We start from the raw sequence: 19,868 nt of genomic DNA, 5'->3' as shown, positions 1-19,868 counted from the left end.
GCTACTCAGAAGTGTGCTCCGTCGTCCAGGCGCTGCACCAAGAAAACGAAACTGCCTGGGAATTAATGTTTTTCTTCTCCTTCTAGCAGGAAACGAGATAGAAAATAGGAAGCAGAAGCTGTGCGCAGCGCCAGCTGCCTTCGCCCCCTGCCCAGGCCGCGCACGCTCAGGGGTCTGCGCGCGCCCGCGCCGCGTCCCCGCGGGACCCGCGCGCCTCGTGCCTCGCGCCTCGCGCCTCAAGCCACGTCCCCGCCCCGGCCCCGCGCGCCGCAGAGTTGGCTGCTGGGCGGCGCGGGCCTGGGTGTGGTCGGCGGATCTCCGCGGCGTTGGTCTCGGCGGTGCGCTGCGCTGCGCTCCGCACGCCCGGTCCGTGCGCCAGGAGCTGCGAGGCGCCCAGCCGACCCTCGGACGCCGGGTCCAAGCCGGCCCGAGCTCCCTCCAGGTAGGCGGCTGCCGCGCAAGCTGCGGCTGGTCGGTGCGCCCCGCGGGGGCATCTCGGGCTTCCTGCAGGGGGGCGTGAGGCGCCGCGAGGCTGCCCCGGCGGAACTCGGCCCTGGAGGCGGCCCGGGTCCGGCAGAGTTCCTCCTGACCCGAGGATTGGGAGCTCCGGTCGGCGAACCCTGCCTGGGAGGACGGGGCGGGCGCGCCTCGGTGGCGCTCTAGTGCAGGGACCGGCCGTTTGGCCGCAGCTTCGGACACTTCCTAGGCCCTTGGGACCGCTCGCTCTGGGCAGCGAGGGGGTGAGCCATGGTCCCTGGGCTTTCGACCCCTAGGTGCCTCTCCGCACGCCGAGGTCCCTTCGGGGCACTGGAACGCGAGCTGGTGTTTGTCCTGAGGATAGCGATTATTCAGGGCTGCCCAAAAGGGTTATTGGGTCGAGAGCCCTGGGAGAGCTCATAAAAGTTCTCCACTGAGTGCTAAAAATGAGTCCATTAGTTTCGTGTTAAATTTATTTTGGAAATATGATGCACAGTAAGGGGGGGTGTTAAGAATTTTGAATACTTTTAAGTTCAACACATGATAAAATGTTTTCCTTTTCTCTCCACGTTCTTTTTCTGCTTCAGAACACAAATAATTTCCTTGTGCTTTGATATTTATTGCTCTTCCGTCGGTAAAGGAAGATAGAATTCCCAAAAGTTTAAAAACAGGCTTAAATTTGTTTATAGAAGCAGTTTGTTATTTTGCATCTCTCTCTTCCCTTTTTTCCTACTCCTTCCCTTTCTCTTTTAATAAAGGGTGTGGACGCATCTTTCTCCCTCCACTGGCAGAATAGCTCGGTCTGTGAATTAGCACCCTACTGGAAAGTTTTCTTAAGACATTCGGCATTGAATTGTTGATTAGAACGCTTTACTATCGGTCCATCTTAGTGTTGCAAACTGAGATTGTGACCTTTAAGTGTGTCTTTTAGAACAGAAACAGAGCACACTCTCCTTCTTTAAGATGAAAGAGAAGTCATTTCTAGTCGCCAAGGAAAACAATAGTCTGTATAGGTAAAGTTGTATGCTTTGAATCTCTTCGCCATTGCATATTTTTATTTTTTAGACTTTTCAGTGTGGGGCTTTTGGTTTATTACTGATCCTGGGCTCTGAAAGTTTATTGTATATTTCAGTATTTGGTTACAGATCATTTAAAGACTTTACATGTTGCATTTTGGTTTGTAGATGAATTTGAAAGTGAAATAGGAACTTTAAAAATATCATTTTATTAAATGTCTTTTAATTCTCTTGTATACACACATTTATGAAATTATTTAATCTGAGTGTGATACATTTATGTTCATGTCTGTGAGCCATAGGTGTTATTTAGGAGATTGTTCTGAGTTAGCCTTTGTTAACTTACAGAATTGCTTCTTTTATTATTTTTTCCAGCTTTATTGAGATATTAACATGACATTGTGTAAGTGTAAGGTATACAATGTGATGATTTAATATACATATAAATTACAAAATGATTACCATAATAAGGTTAGTTAATACATCCATCACCTCATGTAATTACTTTTGTGTGTGTGTGTGTCTGTGCATGTGCACGTATGTGGTGAGGACATTTAACATCTCTTTTAGCAACTTTCAAGTATGCAATACAGTATTGTTAATACAAGTATTGTTAACTATAGTCACCATGCTGTACATTAAATCCCCAGAACTTACTAACCTTATAAACGGAAGTTTTTACCATTTGAGCAACATCTCCCCAGAATTATTTCTTTGAAATCATTGGCACTTTAGTATGTCAGCACATATTTTAACACTTTAAAAATAGAGTGTAGGACATTTTGAAAATTGAGAATTGGAACTACGTTTTGGACATTTTTCTGCCCTTACCAAATACTGCCTGAGATGGTATGATTTCACTGATTTCTTTCAGGCATGTTATTCAAGTATAATGACTGTGTTACTTCTTTACCTTGTTAATCTGCATTTATTATGGGAACTATTTGTTAAACATTTGTTCTTGGCTGGGAACAGTGCTACACATTATTCTAATTGTATCTCACATTAACTTGGCAAAGAAGACATTATCCAGTTATACAGGTAAGGAAACTGCACCTCTAAGATGTTAAATAACTTGCTGGTGATTATGTAGCTATTAAGTAACTCATTGGGGATTTAAGGCCAAATGTCTCTGGGGTTCATGTTCTTCCCTCTTTGCCTCCCTAACTTGGTGCCAGGGCATGAAGGATAACCCTCAGTTATTTGTTAGCATATTTGTAAATTTTCCAATACGTGCCAGAGATGTGAGTTTGTTTTTCTAGCATAGTCGTTACTGTCTGTTATTGTACAGGTCCTCATGTCAACCATTCTCTTCTCACCTTTCTATTCCTGTTTAAATGTCTAACTCAAAATTCAAAACCTCCTTCTTGACAGGGCAGAATTTCTCCTACTGACATTAATAGGTAGTGAGAGTTTAATTATCCTTCCTAATTAATTATAACCTATGTTAATGTGAGTTCTCTCGAGCCATAGATATAACTAATTTGGAAGCTTACAAACAGGATGGCAATCTGTTTTGGAATATGGGAACCCTTTGCTATCTCTCACATTAAATCAGAAGGTATTTTGATAAATAGTTCCTTCTACAATTACCCTGTCCCTTCTACTGAAATCTTCAATTTCAGTTTCTTTAGAATCATTTACATTATAATACAAACATTCTGTTGTGTCACCCATCTTAAAATTCATTCTTTTTTTTTTTTTTTTTTTTTTTTTTGCTCATTTGCTCTTTACAAAGTATAGCTTCTGCCCTCAAGAAGCTTGCAGTCTTGTAAGTGAGTCAAATAAATAGGCACCATGTTGTGCCTTTTAAATTTTTTTGGCCTCTCTAGTGGCATGTCAAAGTTCCCAGGCCAGGAGTCAAACCTGCACCACAGCAGAGTCCAGAGGTGCTGCAGTGACAATGCTGGATCCTTAACCCACCAAATCACAAGAGGACTCCTAAAAATTCTCTCTTGATCCAGTATTCTGCCCCATTTCTCTGCTTTACATTGAGAAAGTAGAATTTTTTTTGATAGAACAAAAATAAATGCACGAGAGATAATCAGAAACTAATTAGCTACCTATAGGGGCCAAGTAGGAACTGAGTCAATGGGATGGTGGAGGGGATGGTACCGCTCTAATTATACCTTTTTGTGCTTAGTTTTGGGTTTTGAAAACTTGTTAATGTATATGTTCAAAAACAAGATTGTCAGAGTTGATAGAAAACCTCCAATTGAATACAAACAGCAGCAGATTTATAGTGGTATAGTTAGAGCAGTCCTGAAACTATTTTTTTGTGTATTGTAGGATTGAGCAAAGGAGTAAATTCATTGCTATTTTGGGAGCTAGGATTTTCACTGCGGAAGAAGGGAAATAAAAATATGAAACAGAAGAAGGCAGTGTGAATAACTCTGTGGTACTGGGTTGGAATTAGTTATCCATAAGAACCCATGATTAAAATGTACATACATTCATACAGACATTCATATAATTCCTAGTTCTCTCTGATGAAAGGGCCTAGTGATAAGAACACCCTAGTAGCTGTGAGCACAACCATGCTCAGATCGAAATGGCTGATTTGAGAGCTGAGGAAAGGAAAGTATAAGATGAGCCTAGAACACAAAGTAAGGAAGTGTTCAAAAAAATAATGGTGACATGTCACAGGGACATAGGTAATAGCTTGAACAGCCAAATCTGGGAAATTTTGAGCACCAGCATGAATAACAATAGTAATGGATTATAACTCTTAATAAAATCAGAAGCCACAAGTCCACAGTAAATAAAGTAAGGAAAGGGGAAAAGTTCTTTACGGTGGACCACCAATAAAAACTGTAGAAGGAATAATAGAGTTCGAAAACTTACTCATTTGCAGCCATCATGGTAATAGTGATTCAGACAGGTGTTACTAATGGCGAAAAGTATATTAATACAGTTTCCAAAGATCTCTCTAAAGATTAATGAACCAGGGGAAGATGGTTAACTTCACAGTGGAGAAATCTGACAGACAAGCCTCAACCAGATGATCAAAGTGAACATCACCAGGAGTGGGATAAACATATTCCTCTTGACATTCTTGAACTAGGGAACATGATTACTTTTCTGTGGTATTTCTAAAATGCATAACCAAGATCTAATCACAAGGAAACAATTGAGGAACCTTAAGTGAGGATTGTTCTACCAAGTTAACTGGCTTGTTCTCTTCCAATATGTTAACGCCATGAAAGACAAAGAAAGGCACAAGAAACTATTCCAGATTAAAGGAAATTCAAGAGACCTGCCAATTAAATGCAGTGCATATCCTAGGTTGGAAAATCCAATTACTCTAAGAATATTAAATATTAGTGTATCGGTGTTAACTTCACTGAATTTGATAATTGTATACTATAGTTATGTAAGAAAATGCCCTTGATCTTAGAAGATAGGCAGTGAACTATTAAGGAATAAAGGGTCAAATATCTTTAATTTATTCTCAAATAGATAAGCAGTAATAATTATTACATAGAACAAATGTGGCAAATGTTAACAATTGGTGAATCTAGGTGAAGGGAATAAGAGTGTTTGAAATTTCAAAAAAAGGAAAATTGAAACTTCAAAAAATAAGTGGGAGTTCCCGTCATGGCACAGCGGCTAACCAACCCAACTAGCATCCATGAGGACGTGGGTTCGATCCCTGGCCTGGCTCAGTGGGTTAAGGATCCGGCATTGCCATGATTGGTGGTGTAGGTTGCAGACGTGGCTTGGATCTGGCTTGGATTCCGTGTTGCCGTGGCTCTGGTGTAGACTGGTTGATACAGCTCCAATTAGACCCCTAGCCAGGAACCTCCATACGCCGAGGGTTTGGCCCTAGAAAGAAACAAAAAGACAAATAATAATAATAATAAAGCTACTCTGTGTACACAAATCTTTGAAAGATTCCATGTGGGCTGTATCTGCTTCTCAATCCCTCATCTCCTATCTTCTTCCGAACCTGCTCCAGAGACTTTATCCTTCCTATGCCGAAAAACCCTTCTTCCCAAGGTCACCAAGGAGGTCAGTCTTGCCACATTAGATCTCTCAACCACATTTGACACAGGTAATAGATAAACCCTTCGTTATTGAAGCATTTTTCCCCATTGGCTTTTGGGACCCTCACTCTGGTTTTGATGCTGCCTCACTGGCTGTGGCTTCTTCTCTAACTCAGTGAATGGTATCACTATCCATCCAGTTGCTCAGTTTAAAACTCCTAAGAGTTAGCCTTACTTCCCCTGATTCACTCATCTTACACTGTATTCCTCTAATTGGCAGGTATTGGGGCTCTAACTTTAGAATTATTCCAAATTTGTCAGTTTTTTTTATCACTTCTGCGGCCCATTACTGTGATGTCAAATCACTGTATTTCCTGGCCCAGACCACTATAGCAGCACCTAACTGATCTTTCAGCTTCCAGTCTCTGTGTCCCCTAGTAGCCAGTATGAACTTTAAAAGGTGAGAATCAAATCAGATTATATCCCCTAGTCATCAGAACCCGTTGCTGTTAGATTAAAATCTGAAGTTTTATTGTGATCAAGAGGTCTAGATGATCACATGGTTGGGTTCCTGCCTTGCTCCCTAATATCTCTGCTCCGCCTACTCCCTCCAGCCTTAGTATACTCTCTCCTGTGGATTCAACTTGCCAGGTTAGTTTTTGCCTCAGGGCCTTTGTATTTACTGTTTCCTGTGCCTGGAATGCTCGCCCCCCATTTAAGATATGGCTCATTCACTCCTTTCATTCAGGTCTCTACTTAGCAGATTAATTTATTTAAAAACAACCTTCCCAGTCATCCTCTAACTTCTCACAGGTTTATTTCCCTGCATGGTACTTATCTATACTTGAAATTGTTTTGTATTTGCATGCATCATTATCTTCTCTTAGACAGATATAGAAAACCTCCATGGCCCCAGGAAACTTTTGTTTACTCCTGAATCCCTAGAGCCTGGAATGTGCCAGCTGTGTGGTTGGAACTCAGGTGTTTGTTAAGTGAATGGATAAATGCTTGAATTAATAGCTGCCAACTTTCTGGCTGTAATTTATTTAGTGCTTGTGCAATTGGAGAAGACTGTCTCAAAAAGTCCCATAATGTTGGTGCTGTTTAAAATTTTTTGGTGACACTGCTCAAGGTTCTCTGGAAGGTAGTAAGTTATCAACTTTGTATTTCATGACTTCATCTTTCTTTTTTCTGCCCTCTGGTGGAAGGAATACTAATAAGCAGGAGATCAGTAGAGTAGGTCATTAGGAAGAAATAAAAGTGGCTGAACCTTGATCACAAATTGGATGATTTGCTTTTTTTTAAATAGCCACACCCATGGCATATGGAGGTTTCCAGGCCAGGGGTCCAATCAGAGTTACAGCTACCCACCTACATCACAGCCACAGCAATGTAGGATTTCCTAGCTGCATCTGCAACCTACACTACAGCTCACCGCAATGCCGGATCCTTAACCCATACAGTGAGGCCAGGGCTCGAACCTGAAACCTCATGGTTACTGGTTAGATTCGTTTCTGCTGCACCACAGCAGGAGCTCCCATGATTCACTTTTAAATTACAAAGATTTGAAGAAAATTTTAATTTTAGGTAAGCCTCAAAGTTAACCATTATAAGACTGGGGAGAATGAAAAGAGAAGAGACAGAGTTAAAGAGATTTCTGGCTTAGAATGAAAAATAAAACTATTTTGCTCCAAAATGTTTGGATTGCTTAAAATAATTTCTCCTCAGATCTCATAAATCTTTTGCCTTTTTAAATATACTTATTTCTCAAAGTATTTTTAACATTTTTCCATCTTTAGTTCAAAGACATCGTTTTCTTAACTGTAAAAATAATTCGAGCTAACCTTTGTTGACTTCTCCAATTGCTAGTTAACATATGCCAGGGGAAAAGCCAGGATTCACACCCCAACAGTTGGGCACTAGAGGCAGCACTTCCTTAATTACTATAGTTCACTACAGCCTTGCTTCTACTGTCCTGTGGATGGTACAGGTACCAAAGAATTTCCTTTGGTGGTGCTTGCTAAGTTCACAGCATTATTCCTCAATACCATTTTCCTAGTATGCATAATGAAGAGCCTTTTCTTCCAGAATTGCTGAGAACTCTATCTTATTTAATCTCTTTTGAAGCAGAAATCACGTTAAATGATTTCACCACTTGTGTACTAGTGACTTGCTAAAAATAATATAAGGTTTCTTTAATGTCCATATTTAATATGTAAAGCAGTATGCAGCTTAAAAAATTTTTTCTCCCAGGAGTTCCCTGGTGATCTAGTGGTTAGGATTTGGTGCTTCTTCCACTGCGGCCCAGGTTCAATCCCTGGTCTGGGAACTGATATCCCACATCAAGCCACTGGATGCCACGGCCAAAAAAAATATTTCCCCCATTTTGCCTTTAGCTCCCTAGCTGATTTATATTTGTAATTTTTTGTTATATAAACAATTGAGTAAGGACTGTCTTTAAATATTCTTATCTCTTCAAAAATACCATATTTTTAGAAGCCTTACTGTTTCTTCTTTACCATCTAACTTGTAACACATTTTTAGCTATACAGAAATTGATAGAATCTGTACCATAAAATTTGAACACCACTTTGGAAAGGGCAAAGAGGAAGGCAGTGGTCCTTATGCTCAAAGCGCTAATAACCTCTGGGCTCTGACCTAGGAATTTTTGTTGCTTTTATCATGATGACATTTAACAATGGCTTGACTCATTTTTTTTCCTCTTCATTTTTTGTGAGTTCCCCACCTAAACACCTTTATCCAGAAATTGTTTTAAGTACAAAAGCTGGGCATTAACTATTTGATTTGTGAAATTAAAAACCCAATAATGCAGCTTAAGCTGAATGAGGCTTTGTTGTACAGCTGGCATGTGACATAGATCATACATTGTATTTAGGATAATTAACAAGGCTTATAGTGAACGGGTTTTTGTTTGTTTGTTTGTTTTTGTTATTTTATGGGATTTTTTTGGCCTCACATGCGCCATGCAAAAGCTTCCGGGCCAGGGATTGAACTTACACCACAGCAGTGACTATACTGAATCTTTAATCACTAGGCCACCAGGGAACTCCTCTGACCAGTTTTTAATAAGGAAATAATTTGAAACATTTTTTACTTTCTAGATGTCTGCAAATTAAATTATGTATTTGAATGGAAAAATGGTAGACAGCTAAATACTTAAGGAAATTGAAACTCGTCAACAAGGGATCATCATTAAGTGCATTGCTTACTAAATAGGCCTCTAGGGAAGCTGTTGAGGAAAATAAACTTTTTGAAAAATACACTCCTTGTCATTTGGTGCAAAAAGCAAAAGCAGTTGGTATTTAAAAAATTTTAAACTTAGATATTAGTTTTCATGATTATGTGTTAACTATTACCTATGGGAATTAAAGTTTATCAACACGGGATTTCATTATATTTGTTAATTATGAGCATACCACTAGGCAAGCTTTTGAGGAAAATAAATTTAAAAACACGTACATGGCGGCTTGGCCATGCCTTAAGATAAAAAAAAGGAGATGGAGTTCCTGTCGTGGCGCAGTGGTTAACAAATCCGACTAGGAACCATGAGGTTGTGGGTTCGATCCCTGGCCTTGCTCAGTGGGTTAAGGATCCGGCCTTGCCGTGAGCTGTGGTGTAGGCCACAGACGTAGCTCAGATCCCCGAGTTGCTGTGGCTCTGGTGTAGGCCGGGGGCTACAGCTCCGATGAGACCCCTAGCCTGGGAAACTCCATGTGCCATGGGAGCGGCCCTAGAAATGGCAAAAAGCCAAAAAAAAAAAAAAAAAAAAAAAAAAGGGAGAGAAATGTTTATATGTAAATTTCCTCTTTGGTTATGTGCTAACCTTTTAATGAGGGAACATCTTTGTATAATTTCTATCTTTTTGTCTTTTTTTTTTTTGGTCTTTTTTAGGGCCTCACCCATGGCATATGGAGGTACCAAGGCTAGGGGTCCAATTGGAGCAATAGCCACCGGCCTTCACCATGGCCATAGCAACTCAGGATCCAAGCCGCATCTACAACCCACACCATAGCTCACGGCAATGCCGTATCCTTAATCCACTGAGCGAGGCCAGGGATCGAACCTGCATCCTCATGGTTTCTAGTCGGGTTCATTAACCACTGAGCCACAATTCCATCTTTGTATAATTTCTAGAGATGATGGAGAAACACGTTATGAAGGGATGCCGAAGTATGGGGAGCAATGTCTTTCCTTAAGCTTGTGGAAGAACAGTGTTGGTGTATGTGATGGTGAATGTTGTGTTATGAAAACATCAGTAGGGCAGTCAGAGCAGTAGAGTAAAACTAGATGTGGCTACAATGGAAGTGTAACTGAAAATGATTACACTGTTCAAGCCCTGGTGGGGAGAGTCCTTCGATTGATGGATTTTGAGGACATTAGTTGTCGGGGTAGGGAGCTAGGGATAGAGTCAAGTCTAGTTAGTGTGGGTTATTAATGAACTGATAGGCTGAATCCAAGACAGTAATCATATGACATTCTGATAAAGTAAGTGTGATCCTGAAGTAGCATTGGTGGATATCTGTTCATCTCAGACCAATATCACATAAGTACACTTGCTTCTGAGCTAGTGAAATGTCCCCAAGTTTTATCTTATGCGTCTCTGTAGAGAAAGTAGTTTGAGGACTAAGTAAAAGGAAATACCCTGCTATTTCACATAGCCGATAGTAAATTAATGGAACTGGTTGCTTAAGAGGTACTACCGCTAAAAATACAAGCACACTAAAAGTGGTTTCAGTAGATTCACAGTGGTTTCAGAATGTATTGCATTAAGTTTAAGGGAAATCCTTAGGATGTTGATTTTAGTCATATTCTCATGAAACATTTGTTTTTTTGGTGACATAACTCTCTAAATATGTGTCCTGTCCTTTCTTATGAGAAGATGAACTTTTCTGACTGCGGTGGGTCAGTTCCTGTGCCTGGTGCAGGCTGGGAGTTAAATACATGTTTGTTGAGTGGAAGAATAAATCACATGATTTGAATTGATAATAGAATCGTGCTCATTTCTTATGTATTTAGGACTATAGATAAAAATAATCAGAAATGCAGGAAGAAAACTCTTCTTTGAAAGACTTCCCAAAATGTTAACTGGAAAGAAGCTATTTGTTTAAAGTTTTCAGGGAGTCACTGTCGTGGCTCAGCAGAAACAAATCTGACCAGTATCCATGAGGGTGCAGGTTTGATTTCTCCTTTCAATCAGTGGGTTAAGGATCTGGCATTGCCATGAGCTGTGGTGTAGGTCACAGATGCGGTGTGGATCTGGCATTGCTGTGGCTGTGGTATAGGCTGGAGGCTATAGCTCCGATTCGAACCCTAGCCTGAGAACCTCCATATGCCACAGGTGTGGCTCTAAAAAGACAATACATAAAAAAAAGTTTTCATTATATCTCTTTCTCCCCCCCCCATCTACACACACACAGGATTTTTAAAAGAATTCACTAAAGAATAGAAACATACTCTGTATTTAAAATATATACTCTGCATCAGATTTTCATGTAGTATCTGATATTACAGTAATGTTAGATTTTGTTAGCTTTGCCTCAAGACCTCGTGCCTTTCTTTTTCCCTTTCTTTGACTTAAAGGATAATTTTTTAAATTAAAATTTTAATTTAGGAGCTCAGTGTGTTAAGGACCCAGCGTTTTCTCTGAGAAGATGTGGGTTTGATCCCTGGCTTCTCTCAGTGGGTTATGAATCCAGCATTGTGCTGCAAGCTGAGGTATAGGTCACAGATGCAGTTGGGATCTGGTGTTGCCATGGTTGTGGTGTAGGACACAGCTGCAGCTCAGATTCGACTCAGCCTGGGAATTTACATATGCCACAGGTGCAGCAGCAAAAAAAAAAAAATTTAATTTTTGTTTGTTTGGTTTTGGCCACCTTGAGGCATATGGAGCTCCTGGGATCAGATCCAAGCTGAAGCTTCAAACTAAGCTGCAGCAATGTCAGATCCACTGTGCTAGACCAGGGGTTGAACCTGCAACCCGGCATTCTCAAACTGCTGCCAATCCTTTTGCACCACAGTGGGAGCTCCTTTAATGTAATTTTAATTAAAAAATTAAAGAACCTAAGGTTAAACATTCATTTTTTATGAATGTCAGGTAGTCTAAAGCATTGCATATGTCACACACTTTTAATTTATAACATGTAAATATGAAAAATGTGTAGGAATGAAACAAAATCCATTTGCCCTTAATTCTATGAACTCTTATTCTTTTTAAAAATATTTGTGCATGACATTTTATAGAGTCATGGAGTTTACCGTCTCAGTTCAGATTTTTGCAGTGGTGACATAGCCTATTCAATGATAGAAACCCAAATTATTATCCACAGTGTTCACCCCAAATGGATCTCTTTAAGATACCTGTATAAGGAACTTGTTTTCTTATTGACTGGTTTACAACTGTGTGGAAGGACCCTGTTGGTGCCTTGTTAACAAAGCTTATTCACAAGTGGTTATGGTATTTTTTTTTTTTAAGAAAAAAAAAATGTATATCAGTTTTGGAGTTCCTGTCATGGCTCAGTGGTGATGAACCCAACTAGTATGCATAAGGACGCAGGTTCCATCCCTGGCCTCAATCACGGATTAAGGATCTGGCGTAACCGTGAGCTGTGGTGTAGGTCGAAGACGTGGCTCAGATCTGTCTTGGCTGTGGCTGTGGCTGTGGCATAGGCCAGCAGCTACAGTTCCGATTCAACCCCTAGCCTGGGAACTTCCATATGCGTAGGGTGTGACCCTAAAAAAAAGAAAAAAAAAGTCAGTTTTGGCATTTCATAGTCCAAGCTCCTTTTTTTTTTTTTTTTTGGCCACACCTGTGGCATGTGGAAGTTCCTGGGCCAGGGAGTGAACCTGCATCACAGCAGTAACTTGAGCCACAGCAGTGACAATACTAGATCCCTAACCCACTGCACCACTAGGGAGCTCCTCATTCTTATGTTTCTTAAAGCAAGACCAAACACAAGTAGGTTATTTTAGAGGAAGTAATGGCTGCCAAAAAAAGAGAAGGAAGGAAGTGGGGAGGCAGGGAGTCAAGGAAGGAAGGAAAGAAGAAAGGGTGTCAAGATTTTGCCAGATGTATTGTTTCCCTTGAGGAATCATTTGTTAATGATTTCTTTGTAAAGTATTTTAAGTTGTGACTGTAGAAATAGGAAGTTTGTATGGAAACTTCTCTTTTTTTCCATTTCCTCTTTTCTCATTTCCAAGCTTTTGTTCAGGAAAAAAAAAGTAAAAATTTTTCATAATTCAGATACGGAAAATAGTTTTGGTCTATTTTATTTTTTTATTTTATATTTTAGTTTATTGCTGCATCCATGGCATGTGGAAGTTTCCAGATCCCAGGGATAGAACCTACAACTTGTACCACAGCTGTAGCAGTGCCAGATCCTTAACCCACTGTGGAACTTCCAGTTATGCTCTATTTTAAAATCAATTGGAATGGAAATGATTTCTTTTGATAATTATGTATTCCGTCTATCATCTTTCCTTTTTAAAGTATCTAGATGTTTTGTATGACCAGGAAGATAATATAGATGCCAGTTAGTTTTTTTAGGAACTTCTTTTTTTTTCCCCTTATATCTTTTTGAGGGCTGCACCTGCGGCATATGGGGGTTCCCAGGCTAGGGGTCTAATTGGAGCTGTAGCCACCAGCCTACGCCAGAGCCACAGCAACGCCAGATCCAAGCCGCATCTGCGACCTACACCATAGCTTACGGCAACACCAGATCCTTCACCCACTTAGAGAGGCCAGGGATGGAACCCTCAACCTCATGGTTCCTAGTCGGATTCGTTAACCACTGCACCACCTCGGGAACTCCTAGTTTTTTTAGGGACTTCTTAGTGCGTAAACACACATTCTTGAACTTTCCTCCAATCACGTGGTTTTAGATAAGAGTTTAGACCTGAGGATCTCAAACTTCAGGAGGCTTCAGAATCACCTGGCATGCTTGTTAAACACAGGTTGCTAGGCTCCACCTTCAGGGTTTCTGATTGTTTACACCTGGCAAAGGGCTTAAAAGTTTGCATTTCTGACAGGTTCCCAGGTGATACTGCTGCTGCCCGTCCCCACTTTTTGAGAACCAGTGATTGGACTGTTTGGTTAAATTAGTGGTTATCAATCATGTTTCTTCCCTTACACACCTTATTGATAAAACATTAATAACCCCCCAATCTCGGAATCACAGCATTGGGAAGAGATGGGCATGGTGCAGTTGGAGAGTCAGGTGTTGAAATATTTAGGAGGTGGATGTAGTTTAAGAAAGCCCTTGAGGAGTTCCCATCGTGGCACAGTGGTTAACAAATCCGACTAGGAACCATGAGGTTGCAGGTTCGTTCCCTGCCTTGCTCAGTGAGTTAAGGATCTGGTGTTGCCTTGAGCTGTGGTGTAGGTTGCAGACGCGGCTCAGATCCCGCATTGCTGTGGCTCTGGCATGGGCCTGCAGCTACAGCTCGGATTAGACCCCTAGCCTGGGAACCTCCATATGCCGCTGGAGCGGCTCAAGAAAAGGCAAAAAGCCAAAAAAAAGAAAGCCCTTAAAAACGATTGGGTGTTTTTTCTCCTATCCCTCCACCTTTGCATGTCTCTCTCTCCTCCATGCTCTTTAGAGAATCCTGGTCTATAAGTAAGAATATAAATAAGGTAGGGATGGTTTAGGTCCTCTCCCAGCAAACTTCTCCCCTTTGGAGTCAGGGAGGAAGCCCCACTGCCTCTCAAGTTGCTGCAGAGAGAAAGCAGTGGTTACATTGCAGGCGAATTGAGATACTGAGGCCATGAACAGAGTTATTTTTGGTAATAATTTTATTTTCCTTTGCTGTGTAAAGTATTATTGTATTATGTCTATTGATCCATCAACAGTTGTGAATATTGGCCTGAGTAGTGTTTATGATTATAGCTTCTTCATATATTTCCCTTACCAGCCCACATTAAATCTGACTTAAAATTCCAAGGACATTTGGTTAATGTGTGTTATTTAATCCCTAAAATAATCACTTGCAGTAGACGTTAGTTTCTCTAATGTATGGCTGAGGATATTGAGACTCAGAAGTTAAACAGGTTCTGGGATCACACAATAAGTATAGTCATATTCCTAGTTTGTTAGGTTGTATGAACTTGGGTAAGGTTCACGACCTTTATAAAGTGTTTCCTCATCTGAAAAATAAGGATGATATTAGCACTTATCATTTGAGGTTGTTAAATGAGTTATTGTGAAGAGTTGTGAGCATTCTTACATAGTAAGTGCTCAGTAAATGTCATCTCTTGATAGGCTAAATACATGAGTGTCTTTTAATTTCACAGGTCATCCAGGTAACCCTTCTCTTATGTATTACAGGTCAAGAATCTTACCCACAATTTGGAGATTCAAAATACTTTGAAACTGCAGGTTTCTTCATATATCATTTAGAGCAAAACTTTCTGTGATTTGAACTCATTTGGTGCCACATCCTGACTTGAACTAACATGAAACTGTTGCTAGTGTATTTTTTCCCCACCTAGTTGTGACTATGCTTATTATGTTTGGCTGCAGAAGTACTCCTGGATTATGTGGCTACTGCCCTAGAGTCCAGTTGGGGTTTTATGAAATATGTGATAAATTCACCTTTTTAAAGTCTGTAAACTCCCAAATTCTGAAATGCAGGCCCTTCAGGCTTAGGGTGATAGATTATAGACCTATGTGAATATGCATGTAAATGTCTGTTTTTCTTCAGACTGTAAACTCCTGGAGAACTGGGCCTCTGTCTAATTCATGTGTAACCCCGTTCTTGGCATGTACTAGGCTTTCAGTAAATGTTTGGTGGGAGAATGAACTATACCAGAACATACTAGAAGGTGAAGGGCAACAGACTTGAGAGCAGCACCTTATTTTTTTTTTCCTGGAACACAGACAAAACAGACTCCCTTCAGTTCACAAGAGGCTGTATTGCGTTATTTTTGGAACACTTAAAAATGTTCAGTGTAATGAGAAATTTGGTAGCAAAATAAAAAAGCAAAACTAAATGCCTGTACTGCAGTGTCAGCATCTCTAACTTCTCTTTTCCGCTTATCCACTTGCCCCATACAGCTCTAGATTTTTGGCTAACTTCTTGAGAAAGAAAGCCATGTAGGGGGGTTGCCATCGTGGCTCAGTGATAACGTACCCAACTAGTATCCAAGAGGATGCGGGTTTGATCCCTGGTCTCGATCATTGGGTTAAGGATCCAGCGTTGCCATGAGCTGTGGTGTAGGTGGCAGATGCAGCTCAGATCTGGTGTTGCTGTGTCTGTGGTGTAGGCTGGCAGCTACAGCTCTGATTGGACCCCTAGCCTGGGAATTTCCTCATGCCACAGGTATGGCCCTAAAAAGACCAAAAAAAAGGGAGGGGGAGGGAGAGAGGAAGGAAGGGAGGGAGGGAAGGAAGGAAAGAAGGAAGGAGGGAAGGCCACATGGGACTATCTGTAATTAGAAGACTATTTGGGGTGGGTAAGCAAGTGTGTTTTTAAATTCCTTGGTGAGAATGATCATGAAAGCTTTAATACCATAACTGATTCATTATGGGTTCAGAGTTTTTAATAAAATTTTTTTTTAAAAATCATAGGAATTATAAATCAGGATTGCAAAGAGAAAAACAATTAGAGAATTTAATTATAGCAAACTTAAAATTAACTTTTTTGAGGAATAGACTTCTAATAAGCAAAAGTAGTTTATGCTTAAATTTTTAAAGTATAGTTTAAAATATTCTTTCACGTCTTAAATGAGTTTTCATGATCCATATGAAAATTATTAGTAGCTATTAGTACTTCTATGTCTTTGTCTCCTGTAGATTAAAACAGCTATTCACTAACACAGCATATAATTGTACAACTGCATAATGCCTTGCTTTAGTAAACTAGGGACATTTTAAGAAGTGGAAAGACAAGGCTGTTTGAATTGTGCAACTGTATTTTTTTCCATTTTATTTAATTAATTGGCTTGAGTACAATGGCTCATTGGTATTTTTTGATATTTCTAACTGGTACAGCTGAACTTTTAAAAAGATAACTAATATGCTGCTTTCTGCTCAACTAACAATGCTTTTACTATATGATCAAGCTATTTAAAATGTGTTAAATGAATCAAATATTCATATTAAAAAACTTAGTCAAGAATTTATAGTAATTGAAAGAGCACTGTGCTTATATCAAACTAATTTCTGCTAAGTTATTAGCTTAAAATTGCTTTAGCTAGTAATTTCAGTACCACTTCAGTGATTGTGATAAACAGCTCCAATTTGATCTTAAGTAAAAATCATTATTGGTGAAATTCCTTGACTATTACGCTGTACCCTTCTGATGATTTTTTTTTTAATAAGTTTTTTTATTTTCCCACTGTACAGCAAGGGGGTCAGGTTATCCTTACATGTATACATTACAATTACATTTTTTTCCCCCCACCCTTTCTTCTGTTGCAACATGAGTATCTAGACAAAGTTCTCAATGCTATTCAGCAGGATCTCCTTGTAAATCTATTCTAGGTTGTGTCTGATAACCCCAAGCTCCCGATCCCTCCCACTCCCTCCCCCTCCCATCAGGCAGCCACAAGTCTCTTCTCCAAGTCCATGATTTTCTTTTCTGAGGAGATGTTCATTTGTGCTGGATATTAGATTCCAGTTATAAGTGATATCATATGGTATTTGTCTTTGTCTTTCTGGCTCATTTCACTCAGTATGGATTCTCTAGTTCCATCCATGTTGCTGCAAATGGCATTATGTCATTCTTTTTTATGGCTGAGTAGTATTCCATTGTGTATATATACCACATCTTCCGAATCCAATCTTCTGATGATTTTTTTTAAAACAAAAGGTGAAGTGTATATATCTTACACTTTGATATATACAAAATTCTGTTATCTTTCCTTCCTTCCAGAGGGAAGTTCGTTCATTCGTTTGTTCCTTCTTTTTTCTTTCCTTTTCTTTTTAAGGCTGCACCTGTGGTATATGGAAGTTCCCAGGATCATGGGTCAAATCAGAGTTGCAGCTGCAGGCCTACACCACAGCAACACCAGATCTGGGCCACATTTGTGGCCTACACCACAGCTCATGGCAATGCCGGATCCTTAACCCACTGAGCTAGGCCAGGGATTCAACCCACATCCTCACAGAGACAACAGTGGATCCTTATCCCACTGAGCCACAATGTGAACTCCCCAGGAGGGAAGTTTCTTAACTAACTGGCTGAAGATAGATCTGGAAAAACACAAATATTTAAGAAATGAATTGGGGATGGGAGGAAAGAGTCCAATTTAAAAGTTTGTTTTTATGTTTGTTTTTGTTTTGAGCAAAAATTGATTTGGATTGGGCACTGCCAAACCAGAAGTGGTTAGGAGTGCTCTGCCACCCACTTCTGGAGATACAGGTAAGACTTTTATAGAGAAGAGAAGGAAGTGAAGCAAGGGAATTACTTGACTGCCTGCAGCTTACATGGGTGCCTTATTGGAAACCCTGGTTGGCAGTGATTGGTTGTCCTTAGGTTTTGATTTACTAACCTTGAGGCATTTACAGGCTTAGGTTTTGGTTTGCTTATACAGGCTGTTAAGGTATTAGAGTCACCTTGGTCTCATGGCCTCCTTGTTTAATCGAACATGTGCAGGAGTTGGATTAATTGTAAACATATTTATGGATCCATATGTGACTCATTTTTATATATTTATATTTGCTTGCTTATTGATGATATACAAATAACTGTAAAGCAAATACCCAACTCAGGAATTTGGAAGTTAACAATTACTTGTAACTACTTGTGTGTTCTTTCCTCTTGTTTTATCATTCTCTTGCTTCAAAAATGTTGTTGCATGTGTATGCATTCCTAAACAATATATGATTTAGTTTTTTTTTTTTTTGAGTTTTGTAAAGGAGTATTATGCTGGTATGTGTCTTCTAGAACTTGCTTTTTTCCCTCTTGGCAGTATTTTTCAGATTCATCTATGTTGTACATACTTGCAGCGCATTCATTTTCACTGCCGTATAATAATTCACTGTGAAAACACAATAATTGTCTATTCTTCTAATGGTGGGTATTATTTTATTGCTATGACAGTAATGCTATATGAATCCAACTCTTGGGGTCATTTACCCAGAAGTGGAACTAAACTGTCAGGTTGAAAGATACACATATCATCACCCTTGTTAGATATTGCCAAATTGCTTCCCAAAGAGCCAGCCTACAAGAATTTGTTGCCATTTTCCTACATCTTTCTCTACTCCTGGATGAGAAAAAAAAATTCTGTCGATCAATAGGTATAAAATTATTTATTTGCATTTCTCTGATTACTGAGATTCAGTATCTTTTCATTTTTTTTGTTGTGATCTGTTATTCATATCTTTGCACATTTTTCTTTTAGATCATCAGTCTTTTTTAGTATTAGTTTAGAGGAATTACTTTTAAATTCTAGATGCTGTGGACCTAAAACATATAGACTGCCAGGTATTTCTCCAGCAAAGATGGGTTTTTTGGGTTTATTGCAGAGAATTGCAATTCAGGGTCTGCAACCTTTGCAGTCTATGTGGGAGTCTCCCACGGCCAGGGAAGGAGCACTGTTTTATAGAGAGGAAAAGGAGTCTGAGAGCTCTAATGAACAAGGAGTTCATGGGTTTTCACTGGCTGAGTCCTTGCCAGGAAAGAAGAGCCTTCTTTGGGGCTCTGTTATTTTACAGGGTAGGAGAGCTCCCTCTTCTGGTGTCCCAACTCCACTTAATTGACTTTCTGTTTATTAATTTTTTTTCCTTTATATGGCCACACCTGCAGCATATGGACAATCCCGGGCCAGGGGTCAAATCGAAGCTGCAGCTGTGGCCTACACCATAGCCATGGCAACACCAGAACTTTAACCCGCTGAGTGAGGCCAGGGATCGAACCTGCATCCTCACAAAGGCAACATCAGGTCCTTAATCTGCTGAGCCACAAAGAGAACTCCTGTTTATTAATTTTTTTTACAATGCTAATCCTTTATTTGAATTTTAGCTTGCAGCTGTCTTTTCCCAATCTGTATCTTCATTTTTTGTTTTTTTCTCTCTTTCTCTTTGATGTAGTGGAAAAACTCTCTTCTTATATAACTGAAGATGCTAACTCTTTTTTTTTTTTTTTCTTTTCCACCCCCCCCACCCCCCCTCCCTGCCCCCGAAAACGGAGTTCCCCGGCCAAGGATCAGATCTGAGCTGCAGTTGCTACCCACACTGCAGCTGGGCCAATGCCAGATCCTTCAACCCATTGTGCCTGACCAGGGATCGAACCTGCAGTCCTGAACTCACATCCTCATGGATACTAGTCAGGCTCGTTACCACTGAGCCACAGTGGGAACTCCCAGGAACTCCTCTTTTTTAAATTTTAAACTTTTTAATTTTTTACTTTTTAATTTAATTATTTTGGC

General features: G+C 40.0%; 1 protein-coding gene across 1 annotated transcript in view; it reads left to right on the top strand.

The window, feature by feature from the left end:
* The first annotated feature begins 217 nt into the window (after positions 1–217).
* The window catches only part of GNB4 (G protein subunit beta 4), a 71,308-nt gene continuing 51,657 nt past the window's right edge, over positions 218–19,868 (top strand). Inside the window, exon 1 of the mRNA XM_021069860.2 lies at positions 218–442. The gene's annotated coding sequence lies outside the window, so the exon portion shown is untranslated. The remainder of the gene's footprint in view (positions 443–19,868) is intronic.

Source organism: Sus scrofa, chromosome 13 (genome assembly GCF_054392235.1).
Source record: "Sus scrofa isolate SSC_HxYL_T2T_F1_AM1 chromosome 13, Sscrofa_HxYL_maternal_Yorkshire_Landrace_v2.0, whole genome shotgun sequence".
In the NCBI taxonomy this organism is placed as follows: domain Eukaryota; kingdom Metazoa; phylum Chordata; class Mammalia; order Artiodactyla; family Suidae; genus Sus; species Sus scrofa.
Note: the sequence above shows the minus strand (reverse complement) of the source record. Positions and strands in the feature narration are given on the sequence as shown.